Here is a 15,113-nt window from a genome sequence, read left to right as displayed (position 1 = left end):
ACACTGACGGCGGCGGTGCACAAATGCTGCGCAGCTAGCGCCATTCGACGGCCAACACCGCGGTTCCTGGTGTGTCCGCTGTGCCATGCGTGTGATCATTGCTTGTACAGCCCTCTCGCAGTGTCCGGAGCAAGTATGGTGGGTCTGACACACCGGTGTCAATGTGTTCTTTTTTCCATTTCCAGGAGTGTATGTCTTTATTTATTGGGAAAGAGAAGCACCCACACCCAGGCGTAATTTGTCTGCTGTTCCCTTTTAACTACACAAGAAGTCTGCCTGCTTATAGCAGTGCCAGACATCCACGATATAGAAGTGCGCTGTTCGCCCCAGTGGCTTCACCGTAATGGTTTGTACGTAACAGCTTTGGGGTGACCGAAGACTTGCGTAGCGGCAGCTGTTGCCTCCGCCTGGGTTGTCCTGCAAACACACAGTTTGAATGTGACGTTGCCATCCGCAGCGGTAGCATTTTGCATCACAGCAATGACAAGTCTTCCGGTCATAATTCGAATAGCACAGAGGGCAAGACTTCCTTACAGAACTTTGTAGCACACATTGTGTACCGCGAAAGTCAAAGATTTTACTTCTACGCTTACTTTTTGTCTGAGCCCTATTTTTGATCATTTTAACGCTGTCATGTTCTTTAGACTGAGTGTCTTGTGTACTTTGGATTACAAAAAAAAGGAGCTCCAACTCAACCTCTATTTAGTATAAAATAGTTTGAGATTCCACAATACACAGAAGTGTTTTTACATCAGGATCTGGTAGTTTTGGAATTGCCGTGTTGGTGCGTGCGTCTGGTGAATTCTGTGTGATTGATCACACAACATAACATCGCCGTAACTGATACCAGAAGAAAACAAACTCACAATGCCTTGTTAGCCCTCCGAGTTTGGCTGTCTACTGTTTTAGTGTTTCTGCAGACTGCTACTTGAAACGAAAAAATTTAAATCTTGCTGCTGCAACATGGATCTGACGAACAAAATGTTCGTCCAGCAGTTTAACACGGTCGTGGTACTTGACTGATCAGGGGCTATTGTCTGGACATAGCTTCACACACAGAAGGTAGACGTTGGCTCCCACTGTCGACAAAAGGTAACCATTGCGCTCCATACCTGTAATGTTGTGGGCAGAAAAATGGGCCTCCAGTTGTAGCCAGTATTCCCACCTTCCTCCCTACTGACTATGGTGTCATAAATGGTATGCTCCTGTGACGGTTTACTACTTATGCTCATAATCTGTTCCCATGCGCTTTCACAGTCGCAAGAAACACTTGGCCCGATTTTGCCCACTTATGGTTTGATTCTTGCTTTTCGTGAAGGTGGTGAATCTACTTGTTTCCACTCATCCTCTGGGTCTTAATACACCTAGCACTCGTCTGTGGTGAACAGGGTGCTAAACAAGACATCTAGATTGGCCTGGCACAGCTGGAGCGCTTCTACTACAGCCTCGCTGCAGCGAGTTACGGTTTGATCCTATATTTGTGTTTTAAGCGTTGCAGGCATTAGGCTATTCTGAAGTTATATGTCGCCTTAGGTTGGAATGATACATGAATTTTGTTGATAAGTTTATTGTATTAGGGTCCTCCGTGACTGAATAGTGAGCATGGCCGAGAAACACTTTATTATCCTTGATAGATATCATTAAACAATATAGATGTCTCACTGGTGAATTAACTGCACTTTTATTCAGTACTGCAGGAGTCAACTGTGCGGTATACTATGACGAAGTGGTTTCTGGCATTGTGGCTGAAACCCACAAATGGACATTGGATTTTTTTCAAGTTTGCTGTCCTGTTTCAGCTGGTGCGAATTTGCTGTATAAATTTTATCTAACCCATAAGAGAAGGATTGTGAAGCAAAAAGTGTTGTAATTTATTTAACAGACAACATTCTGCAATTCAGTCACAGCTAAAAACCAGATGAGTGATGATGATAGAACGCGGCCGACACAGATCATTCACAGAGCTGCGACAGCGCAACGTACCCGCCACCTTTTGCTCCTAGCATTGTTATTTAGAAGGAGATGCTTCGCGCGTTGGCAGCTCCTTGATATCTTACGAAAACACTGGTGAAAATGAAGTGATTGAGGGAAACAACGTGAGGTTAGCCCATCCTCGAATTAAACCCCTGAACCAGTGTTCAGAACTTCTGCTATCTACTCCGTTTTGCACTTGTTCTGACGACGTTCCTCGCACTCAGAAGCGCTGTTGTGCTGTGAACCGATACGTTCTGTATTTCGATATGACTGCAAGTAGCTGCCATAGATAAATGAGAACTAACTATGCCACCACGGTGAATTTATTGTAAATAATCACAGTGAACTGCACAGAAACACACTCTGAAATACACTGAGGCGACAGAAGTCATGGGATGGCGATGTGCACATCTACACATGGTGGCAGTGTCGTCTACAGAAAGTATAAAAAGGCATTCACTGGCGAAGCAGTCTTTCCTATGCAAGTGATTCATGACAAAATGTGATTTTATTGTGACAGCACGACGGGAATTAACAGAGTTTGAATGCGGAATGGTAATTGGAGCTAGGCGCTTCTACATCTACATCTACATCTACATCCATACTCCGCAAGCCACCTGACGGTGTGTGGCGGAGGGTACCTTGAGTACCTCTATCGGTTCTCCCTTCTATTCCAGTCTCGTATTGTTCGTGGAAAGAAAGATTGTCGGTATGCCTCTGTGTGGGCTCTAATCTCTCTCATTTTATCCTCATGGTCTCTTGGCGAGATACAAGTAGTAGGGAGTAATATACTGCTTGACTCCTCCGTGAAAGTAAGTTCTCGAAAGCTCAGCAAAATCCCGTACCGAGCTACTGAGCGTCTCCCCTGCAGAGTCTTCCACTGGAGTTTATCTATCATCTCCGTAACGCTTTCGCGATTACTAAATGATCCTGTAACGATCCGTTGGATCTTCTCTATATCTTCTATCAACCCTATCTGGTACGGATCCCACACTGCTGAGCAGTATTCAAGCAGTGGGCGAACAAGCGTACTGTAACCTACTTCCTTTGTTTTCGGATTGCATTTCCTTAGGATTCTTCCAATGAATCTCAGTCTGGCATCTGCTTTACCGACGATCAACATTATATGATCATTCCGTTTTAAATCACTCCTAATGCGTACTCCCAGATAATTTATGGACTTAACTGCTTCCAGTTGCTGACCTGCTACTTTGTAGCTTAATGATAAGGGAACTATCTCTCTGTGTATTCGCAGCACATTACACTTGTCTACATTGAGATTCAATTGCCATTCGCTGCACCATGCGTCAATTCGCTGCAGATCCTCCTGCATTTCAGTACAATTTTCCATTGTTACAACCTCTCGATACACCACAGCATCATCTGCAAAAAAAGCCTCAGTGAACTTCCGATGTCATCCACCAGGTCATTTATGTATATTGCGAATAGCAACGGTCCCAACGTTTGGGACATTCCATTTCGGAAATCATTAGTGAATTCTGTATTCCGAAATCCAGAGTGTGAAGAGGGTGCCGAGTATACTATGATTCAGGCATTACCTCTAACCGTGCACTGAAAGCAGCGGCGTATCCGTGGAGCTGTCAGTATTAACAGACAAGCAACACTGAGAGAAATAACCGCTGAGGTCATTGTGGGACGTACGACGAACATATCCGTTAGGACAACTCTGCGAAATTTAGTGCTAATGGGCTACGGCAGCAGACGACTGTCACGAGTGCCTTTGCTAACAGCACGACATCGCCTGCAGCGCCTCTCCTGGGGACGTGACACTGTCAATTCGACCTCAAACGACCGTAAAACAATGGCGTCGTCAGGTGAGTCCTGATTTCGGATGGTAGGAGCTGTTGGTTGGGTTGGAGTGCGTCGCAGATCCCACGAAGCTATGACACTTATGAAACGTCCCCTTAGAAAAATTATACAAGACTGTGCTTAAACTGACACACAATATTTTTTTAGCGCAACGCAATCTCACTTTCACAAGTCCCTACAAAAGAATGGCCCTGACTAACATTAACCTATACGTTTCACAAATCACTTACCTCACCAAAAATCTTCGTTACTCGAACTACTGCAATACAGCGAGCGCCACTACTGCCAGCTAAATAAAAGATTCAAACTACTGAAGGCACCAACTACTGATAGGCATAGTTAGCAAATGAAAGATTTTAATAGAGAACAAACAATGTATTTACCTTAATAATCATAATATATATGCCATCCAGTCTTACAAATTTCAAATCTCCGCCATTTCTCTCCCCACATCCACCACTGCTGGCGGCTCACCTCCAACTGCGCAACGCTACGCGCTGTTCACATCCAGCTGCCCAACACTACAATAGCAGACAACAATGCAAACTGGCCACAGACTGCACACAGCACAGCCAGTGATTTTCATACAGAGAGCGCTACGTGGCGGCGGCGTTACCAATATAAGAACCTAAACAGCCTACTTACATATATGAAACGTCCCCTTAGAAAAATTATACAAGACTGTGCTTAAACTGACACAAAATGTTTTTAGCGCAACGCAATCTGACTTTCAGAAATCCCTAAAAAAGAATGGCCCTGACTAACGTTAACCTATACGTTTCACAAATCACTTACCTCACCAAAAATCTTCGTTACTCGAACTACTGCAATACAGCGAGCGCCACTACTGCCAGCTAAATAAAAGATTCAAACTACTGAAGGCACCAACTACTGATAGGCATAGTTAGCAAATGAAAGATTTTAATAGAGAACAAACAATGTATTTACCTTAATAATCATAATATATATGCCATCCAGTCTTACAAATTTCAAATCTCCGCCATTTCTCTCCCCACATCCACCACTGCTGGCGGCTCACCTCCAACTGCGCAATGCTACGCGCTGTTCACATCCAGCTGCCCAACACTACAATGGCAGACAACAATGCAAACTGGCCACAGACTGCATACAGCACAGCCAGTGATTTTCATACAGAGAGCGCTACGTGGCGGCGGCGTTACCAATATAAGAACCGAAATAGCCTACTTACACACTGTGCGAGCTGGTGGTGGCTCCATAATGGTGTGGGTTGTGTTTACATGGAATGGATTGCGTCTTCTGGTCCAACTGAACTGATCATTGACTGGGAACGGTTATGTTCGGCTGTCGTGTCCTAACACAGTATAGAGGCAAGACAGGGGATTTGAGGTCATCGTACAATTTCCGAGCGCTGAGGAGCAAATGCAGAAAGACAAATTCCCAGCGAAAGCAGGTTGATGACTTGCATCAGCGGCAAACTCTGTCAAAGGGCAATCAAGAGAGGTGCGGATGTTGGTACTCGACACGATACTTGCAACAGAAGGCTCATGAAATTCAGGGGTCTGATAAACACTATCTGCAATCAGACTAATACACTTATAACACTCCTGTCTGCTACTACTGTACCATAACCTCAATGCTAGAAACAGGTTGTGACATAAAACTATTTCGTAAAAGCAACTATGGCACAAAGCAACAGAGTAGTGTTACCCTCTGAGAGGAATTTTGTTATGTTGACCGTGTTGTTCCTAACGGAGGTGGCTTATCGGAAATGAAAGTCAGAATTACGTAAATATTTCAATAGTAACAAACAAAATTTTGCCTAGCTATACTGTTTATAGAATAAGGGAAACGGTCGCCAGCCTAATTAGGCAAGAGAAAGATTAACGTTCTCGTTTATGAAAGTAGGTATAAGTAACTATAGTGGACAAACACAACCTAGACTTAGCCACACGCGAGTGCAATGAACTCTGACACACATATGTTTTAAGATTGAAGCTAACAACTGGAGCAGCACAAACTATTTGCTAAATTATAAGAGATACCGAAACACCCTATTACTTTCAGGCTTACATAAAGTGAATGGTCTTTGTAACATTACTATTAACATGCACTTCTAATACACAAGATACACAAACACTTAGCAAACATGAATATATAATGTTTCACAACTGCAGCTTCCTCACTTTTACTACAGCGAAACACAATACTGAGCAAATTGCAAGAAACTGACTCACCTTTTAGAATTTACTACAGACAATAATGTGATCATTTGCCTTATAAGCCTCAGTCTTAAGAACTTTTAATATTGAAGTTAGCAACAGCACTTTAAATAGCAGTTTTAATAGGAAAATTATTTTGAGCAAATAACATTTACTTTAACTCACTCTATTGCCACATTAACTTTAACTTTCTTTTTATTAAGTTCAAGAGGCATTAATTAGCAAAACTCTGGGCTTTAATTTCTTTTAGTAAGGACACTCGGATATCACTTTAGCTCAAACGGAGAGGAACCTGAGAGGTGTTATGATGAGGAGAAAAATCAAGGTAGGTACATAATTCAGATACAAATTACCTTATATTTCAGCACATTAGCACGTCCATTAAGCTGATCCTTCACTGTACATCATTATAGTATTACGTTGCAATGATTGCGCAATGTGGTGGCAACTGCATGTTGGTAGGTGGAATTGTAGGCAGAATTGCTGGACTCTGTCATTTCTTGGTGGCGATGATAGATACAAACTCCAGAATAGTTCCAGCTATTTATCCATCCATCCGAGGCCTTGGAAAGAAGCAGGAAAAGCCTCTCTCGGAATCAGCACAATATGCATCTTTTACATGGCAGTGCACGGACTCGTAGCTCGTCTCCGACTGCTGGCTCGTCCCCGACTGACTATCAGTTCCACCTTTTCCACCTAGGCCAACCACAATTGGCGCGCGCTGCACAGTTCCGTTCCCGAGAGGAACCACTACACCTTTTACATACAGAATAACTAAGAGCCCTAAGTGAGGATCAGCAATTTACATAACAGCAACCAAATACATTAAATAAAACAAAACATTTACACATATTGACATCTCTACAAAAAATTATTCACACAAAATTACAATCATATACAGTAAGTTTTGTTCCCTCCAAATGGGACAAAGAATATAAATTGCAGAGACACTACTTTGCATAGAATCAAATCACGACATCAAAGGTTTGACAAAGAAAATAGTATACAATTTTGTATTATCTGTTCAATCAAACACATTTACAGATACTTAATGTTATAACATTAAATAAAACAAAAGCAAAATAAATCTGTACAGCAGAAGAGGTATGGTGTTACGCACTGAAGGCTAATTCTAAACATTAGAGAAACGTAAGGAGGGTATCGGTTGCACAAGAAAAGTCAGTGTCTGAAACCACGGGGTCAGGTGCTAACAGAAGTAGCGAACACTAGTAGCACGTTGAGCAGCAGACATGTCGGAACTTACCGAGGCTGGCCATGAGTGACGCGGAGTCGGCGCCCTAGCGAGTTGACTGACAGAACTCCCCCGTATACAAAAATATGTGTTTTTAAGGAATCGTGGCGGCGCACTATTTCCCACTTCCTTCCACCAGTCCACTGACACTTAAGCTTTCCCGTGGCCCATCTCATTTAGATTCCTCTCCTCCTCCTCCTCCTCGGTATGTACAGATGCTTCAGGACTTTACATTAACGAAATCCAAGGTTGGTAGCAGCAGCGTTTAGCTCAAACGTTACTATCGTAAAGTGTAAAGCACCCTAACCTGTGTAAACACACTGACGTTTGAGTTCTCAGGAGCAAGTACCAAGCTCGCTACCAGAGGTGTCTTTTCGTGGCCACCATCTGCTGTGACATCTTACAACAGCTCTAGACAATGTTTTGGTGTTACCCGTTAATCACTGAAGTGAAACTTGTCCCTTGGAACAGCTGCCCGGAGCGTCTGGAATTTACAGAGCTCTAGTGTTACTATTTATCAGCCGGCCGGAGTGGCCGAGCGGTTAAAGGCGCTACAGTCTGGAACCGCACGACCGCTACGGTCGCAGGTTTGAATCCTGCCTCGGGCATGGATGTGTGTGGTGTCCTTAGGTTAGTTAGGTTTAAGTAGATCTAAGTTCTAGGGGACTTATGACAACAGCAGTTGAGTCCCATAGTGCTCAGAGCTATTTGAACCATTTTACTATTTATCTCCGGTAAGCTAAGCGCTACCACTTTTCCTTGCTGTCTGCTTTGTCGCTCTGATTTCCTATCTTTGAGTGCCGTTAATGCCTTCCAACATCCTCAAGCATAACAACGTACAAGTCGTTCAGTCACCAGTGCGTGACACGGCTACTTGGAGATCATTTGAAGCCATTCGTGGACTTGTTGTTCCCAAAGAACGATAGAATTTTTATGGATAACAATACGCCATGTCACTGGGCCACAGTTTGCGATCGGTTTGAAGAACATTCTGGACAATTTCAGTAAATGATTTGGCCACCCAGATCGCCCGACATGAATCCCATCGAACGTTTTTGAGAAATAATCGAGAGTCCAGTTGGGTGCACAAAATCCTGAACCGGCAACACTTGCGCAAGTATGGACGGCTGAAGAGGCAGCTTGGCATATTATTTCCGCAGGGGACGTTTATCGACTTGTTGAGTCCATGCCTCGTCGAGTCCCTGCAATACGCTGTGCAAGAGGAGGTCCGACACGGTATTAGGGGCTATCCCATGACTTGTCACATCAGTGAACACTACACAAGTTTGTTTCTTAATTAGGTAATTCCTGTTTATGACTGTTTACTAGTTAATTGCGTTTTATTGCTACCAAGAAATCGTTGCTATTGACTTCGCTGAACTCAAGTTGTCCCCATGTCTATGAATTTTTGAAGACATTAGTGCGTACTGCGTGAAGAGTTCGACAGAGCACTGAAAGACCTGAGTCGAAACAAGGCCCCCGGAGTAGACAACATTCCATTGGAACTACTGACGGCCTTGGGAGAGCCAGTCCTGACAAAACTCTACCATCTGGTAAGCAAGATGTATGGAACAGGCGAAATACCCTCAGACTTCAAGAAGAATATAATAATTCCAATCCCAAAGAAAGCAGGTGTTGACAGATGTGAGAATTACCGAACAATCAGCTTAATAAGCCACAGCCATACTAACACGAATTCTTTACAGACGAATGGAAAAACTAGTAGAAGCCGACCTCGGGGAAGATCAGTTTGGATTCCGTAGAAATACTGGAACACGTGAGGCAATACTGACCTTACGACTTATCTTAGAAGAAAGATTAAGGAAAGGCAAACCTACGTTCCTAGCATTTGTAGACTTTGAGAAAGCTTTTGACAATGTTGACTGGAATACTCTCTTTCAAATTCTAAAGGTGGCAGGGGTAAAATACAGCGAGCGAAAGGCTATTTACAATTTGTACAGAAACCAGATGGCAGTTATAAGAGTCGAGGGACATGAAAGGGAAGCAGTGGTTGGGAAGGGAGTAAGACAGGTTTGTAGCCTCTCCCCGATGTTATTCAATCTCTATATTGAGCAAGCAGTAAAGGAAACAAAAGAAAAATTCGGTGTAGGTATTAAAATCCATGGAGAAGAAGTAAAAACTTTGAGGTTCGCCGATGACATTGTAATTCTGTCAGAGACAGCAAAGGACTTGGAAGATCAGTTGAACTGAATGCATGGTGTCTTGAAGGGAGGATATAAGATGAACATCAACAAAAGCAAAACACAGATAATGGAATGTAGTCGAATTAAGTCGGGTGATGCTGAGGGTGTTAGATTAGGAAATGAGACAAAGTAGTAAAGGAATTTTGCTATTTGGGGAGCAAAATAACTGATGATGGTCGAAGTAGAGAGGATATAAAATGTAGACTGGCAATGGCAAGCAAAGCGTTTCTGAAGAAGAGAAATTTGTTAACATCGAGTATAGATTTGTCAGGAAGTCATTTCTGAAAGTATTTGTATGGAGTGTAGCCATGTATGGAAGTGAAACATGGACGATAAATAGTTTCGACAAGAAGAGAATAGAAGCTTTCGAAATGTGGTGCTACAGAAGAATGCTGAAGATTAGATGGGTAGATCACATGACTAATGAGGAGGTACTGAATAGGATTGGGGAGAAGAGGAGTTTGTGGCACAACTTGACCAGAAGAAGGGATCGTTTGGTAGGACATGTTCTGAGGCATCAAGGGATCACCAGTTTAGTATTGGAGGGCAGCGTGGAGGGTAAAAATCGTAGGGGGAGACCAAGAGATGAATACACTAAGCAGATTCAGAAGGATGTAGGTTGCAGTAGGTACTGGGAGATGAAGAAGCTTGCACAGGATAGAGTTGCATGGAGAGCTGCATCAAACCAGTCTCAGTACTGAAGACCACAACAACAACAACAACAACAGTGCGTACGAGGGAGGGCCCACGTAAGCATTTTCGACTTTAGGACAGAAGTCCGAAACGCTGCCGGCTGTGTGGCGTTTCGCACACAGCGAAGGCAGCGGTCCTGACCAGGGAACTGCTCTGCATTGGCGGCCACGCTCCTCTAACAACGGCACCGGCTGGCCGGCCCGCCAGGCTGCTGGTCGGGGCGCGACGCCCCCAGGTGTAGCCGCCCGGCGCGCACGCGATCCGCATAACAACGAGTGGAATCAGTTCCCATTTCGGCACGCAAAACTTTTCGGCTCACACCTGCAGTCGGTGCAGAGTACCGCCTGCGCTACACTTGATATGCGCCCGCTGACAGCGCGTAATTTATTTTCTAACAAATTGCGACTGTTTTTTGTCACTTCTTAATCAACATCGACGACGTCATGCCGACTTGGTAATCCTAGAATCCTAGTTTACATCCTAGCATAACTTATGGCACTTCATAATACATCTACATGAATACTCTAAAATTCACACCAAAATTATATTCAGGCAGTTCATTAGAACCACTTTCAGACTGTTTCTCGGCCGTTCCACTCTCGAATTGCACCTTGAAACAATGTGCAGCGAAATCATACCTCTTCCTTTCTCTAGTTTTATCACGATTATTATTTCTGCCCAAGTCGGTGGAAGTCGACAAAATATTTTGGCATTCGGAGGGGAATATTGCTGATTGAAATTTCGTATATAAACCTCGCCACAACGAAAAAAGCCTCTATTTTAAGGGTTGCAAATGTAACTCTGTGATCATATCCGTAACACTCTCTCTCCTATTTCGCGATATTACAAAACGAGCTGCCATTCTTTGAACTTTCTCGTTGTCTTACGTTGTCTTACAGCAATACTCTAGAAGAGAACGGACAGGCATATTATAATCTTTTTAATAGATTTCTAGGATCTTCGAAGTGTACTGCCAATAAAACACAGCCTTTCGTTCGCGTTTTCCACAATTTTTCCTGTGTGATGCAATTTAAATTTTTTGTAATAGTAATAAATTTAGCCGAGTCGACAACCTATAAATTTGCATGTTTTATCGTGTTTTTGCTTTGGAGATAAACTCTTGCAAAACTCATACGGTAATTACAGGACGAAACAGCTTCCATCCTCGTAACTACTGTCTAATTATACACCTCCGACCAACACGACAGGCAAGTAATGTGGAAGTGCCACCTACTAACAGTCCCAAAGAAAGCTCACAATAGTCTAAAACTACTAACTGGCCGAACAGGAAGACTGCATCCCTCCATTGTACTCCAGATCTACAATCTCTTTACTCACTCCTATGTCATTGTTGCATGGATATCTACTCCGCCCAATTTCTATCGTTCCGTCCAAACCCTAGGCCATCGCGAGCTAAGCTCTGCTTTCCACGTTCGTTTACCTTCTGTTACATGGATCCATTACCATCTCATCGAATCCGCACCTCTCCTCACTCATACTGAAATGATCTGTACACCCTACAGTATCCGTAAACCCGATTAAAGCAATCCTATTTTCTTCTCCAATTTCGAACCCCGTTACGTTGGCGCGTCTTTACCGACACGTCTCAGCAATACTACACCTACACGGAACCCGTATCTTCTCCCATCGGAACGACAACCTACTCTACCACCGAGACAATGAAATTCGCCTAGACATTCATCCATCGCATCAAAAGTGCTCTCCATTTGTCCCACACCACATTAGGGTCCCCACGCCTTCGTCCCTCTCCATCTTTCCCTATCACTGTGCTGGTCACACTATGGACTTCCACACATCCCAATCTCTTACTCTCCTACCGCTTTTCTGTTTTTCCACTAGCCTGCCCAACACCTATCCTCATGCCAAAATTCACAACCTATTCTTCCCCAGCTCATATACCCACATCAACACCTTACAAACCAACCGAATATCTAACATGTCCCCTTCATTGAATATTTTCTCCCAATCAAAGATCTTCAACTTAAATCAAGTGCAATACTTAATTTTCCTCCACTTTTTATTATTTTCATTATACCTGACAATTTGTGTGTCTACATTGAAAACAACGAGAGTCGACAGTTTAATTTCATATAAATAGAATCAACGAAATTCATGTTTTTATCAATTTAAGAAAAAGTGAATGTTATCATCATTACGCTGTACAGCAGAGCTGCAAGTCTTCGAGAAATATAATGGCTGTACTTCCCCCTTGTTTTCAGCTGTCTGCAGTGTCAGTATACCAAGCCCATGTTAGCTAATGTTACCCGCCCAGATCAGTAAGTCATCTAGACTGTTGTCTCTGCACCTACTGGAAAAGCTGCAGCCCTTTTCAGCAACCATACGCTTGGTTGGCATCTCCACGAATACTTTTCTGATATGATTACGCCTACTTTTGCAATCTGTGTCGTAGGAAGCTGCCTCAGGGCTCTATCCATTCTCCACCCTTGCGTCCTATACACTGGCTCTCCACCTCCTCTTTCTCTCTGCTTTTTTCAGCAAGTGGACGACATCGTCTTCCTGGCCCTATACCCTATCCAGAAATCCCAGCGACCGAATCAACTCCATCTCAACCAATTTATGTCGTGGTATAATCTTTGCTCTACAAAATCGATCCATTCAAGATAACTACAGCCCCACCCAAATTACTTCGAGATGGTCAGTTACAATCGGCCTCTCCGATTAACTGACACATTTAAACAGCCCGGTCTAACACTGCATCGTAAGCTAACTAGAAAACCGCATCTGCTAAGCATCCATCAAGCAGTCCACAAGAGATTAAACCGACTATGAAACCGAACACGAGGACTGTAACGCTTCGCTAGACGCCACACAAACAAAGTCTTTGTCTGAGGAATATTCTACCATGTCAATGTCGCCTCGATTTCTGCACGACCAATTTTTTAACACTTCTTCCAAACAGTCGAACTCCGTGCACGCCTCTTCGCATACCGTTACATCTACCGACTATCATCTGTCAGTACGATTCTCTAAGAACTTATAAATTTCCTGTCTTTAGTTTTTCACAAAGAACGGACGTTCTGCAAACTTGACGCAAACCACATTGTTTCATCTCGGATTGCACCAGCGCTCCTTACACCCGCACTCCCTCCACTCCCTATCACAACGAAACGTTAACACGATTCCTGTACACGATCGCAGAATCCTTCCAGAGATCTGCCCCCCTCCCCCTTACCCCCCCCCCCTCAAGCTTTAACAGAATACTTCGCTTCTTCTGCATGTCAGAATTCTTCTTTAACGTCCCGCCCCTGGCCACTTTTCGCACTTTCCACCTACACTTTCGAAACTGTTAGTTCGACGTCCTCTTCCCCTACTCTGCCCCTCTTTCATACCACATTATCTCTAAAACTCTCTTCCCACACACAACTCTCCTCACCTTCTCCTTATTCTTTGTAACTTGAGCACAGATTTATTTTAAAAGAAGGCGACAAGAAGTTACCTACATTCTTGTGTGTATAGCAGACTGTTTTAATACCTTTAGATACATTTCAATTTTTTTAACATTTTTAGAAAACTATGCTTGTATAATTTATAAATGCTCTCGTCCGAAGAGCTTCAATGTATTACTGCCACTGACGTAATAATGAAGGACATATAATGTTATTGTTCCCAGACTGACCGCGATTACTCAGTGAACTGGTTGAATGAAACATTTTTTCCAGCTTAAATTACCGTGTACAGATGAGTCTAAATACTTCTCAGTTCTATCCGTTTTCACTGAGTGGTCACCGGTAGCACTGTCAAATTATTACACGTTTTTAAGTCAGTTTCGACTCTTTGAACCATGCTCCGCTCATATTTTGGTAGTTCTGTACTTCGTAACAGTTTTCAAACAACATTACATTTCTGGATATCATGTATCATGTGTTTATGTCCACCTATACTCCATGACCCACATTACGTTGTATGGCGGAAGGTAGAGCCATGGATTTCCGTTGTTATCCACTAGATCATTTATACACTCCTGGAAATTGAAATAAGAACACCGTGAATTCATTGTCCCAGGAAGGGGAAACTTTATTGACACATTCCTGGGGTCAGATACATCACATGATCACACTGACAGAACCACAGGCACATAGACACAGGCAACAGAGCATGCACAATGTCGGCACTAGTACAGTGTATATCCACCTTTCGCGGCAATGCAGGCTGCTATTCTCCCATGGAAACGATCGTAGGGATGCTGGATGTAGTCCTGTGGAACGGCTTGCCATGCCATTTCCACCTGGCGCCTCAGTTGGACCAGCGTTCGTGCTGGACGTGCAGACCGCGTGAGACGACGCTTCATCCAGTCCCAAACATGCTCAATGGGGGACAGATCCGGAGATCTTGCTGGCCAGGGTAGTTGACTTACACCTTCTAGAGCACGTTGGGTGGCACGGGATACATGCGGACGTGCATTGTCCTGTTGGAACAGCAAGTTCCCTTGCCGGTCTAGGAATGGTAGAACTATGGGTTCGATGACGGTTTGGATGTACCGTGCACTATTTAGTGTCCCCTCGACGATCACCAGTGGTGTACGGCCAGTGTAGGAGATCGCTCCCCACACCATGATGCCGGGTGTTGGCCCTGTGTGCCTCGGTCGTATGCAGTCCTGATTGTGGCGCTCACCTGCAAGGCGCCAAACACGCATACGACCATCATTGGCACCAAGGCAGAAGCGACTCTCATCGCTGAAGACGTCACGTCTCCATTCGTCCCTCCATTCACGCCTGTCGCGACACCACTGGAGGCGGGCTGCACGATGTAGACGGCCTAACGGTGTGCGGGACCGTAGCCCAGCTTCATGGAGACGGTTGCGAATGGTCCTCGCCGATACCCCAGGAGCAACAGTGTCCCTAATTTGCTGGGAAGTGGCGGTGCGGTCCCCTACGGCACTGCGTAGGATCCTACGGTCTTGGCGTGCATCCGTGCGTC

The sequence above is a fragment of the Schistocerca cancellata genome, chromosome 3 (genome assembly GCF_023864275.1).
Source record: "Schistocerca cancellata isolate TAMUIC-IGC-003103 chromosome 3, iqSchCanc2.1, whole genome shotgun sequence".
Lineage (NCBI taxonomy): Eukaryota > Metazoa > Arthropoda > Insecta > Orthoptera > Acrididae > Schistocerca > Schistocerca cancellata.
This window is presented reverse-complemented; position numbering follows the sequence as displayed.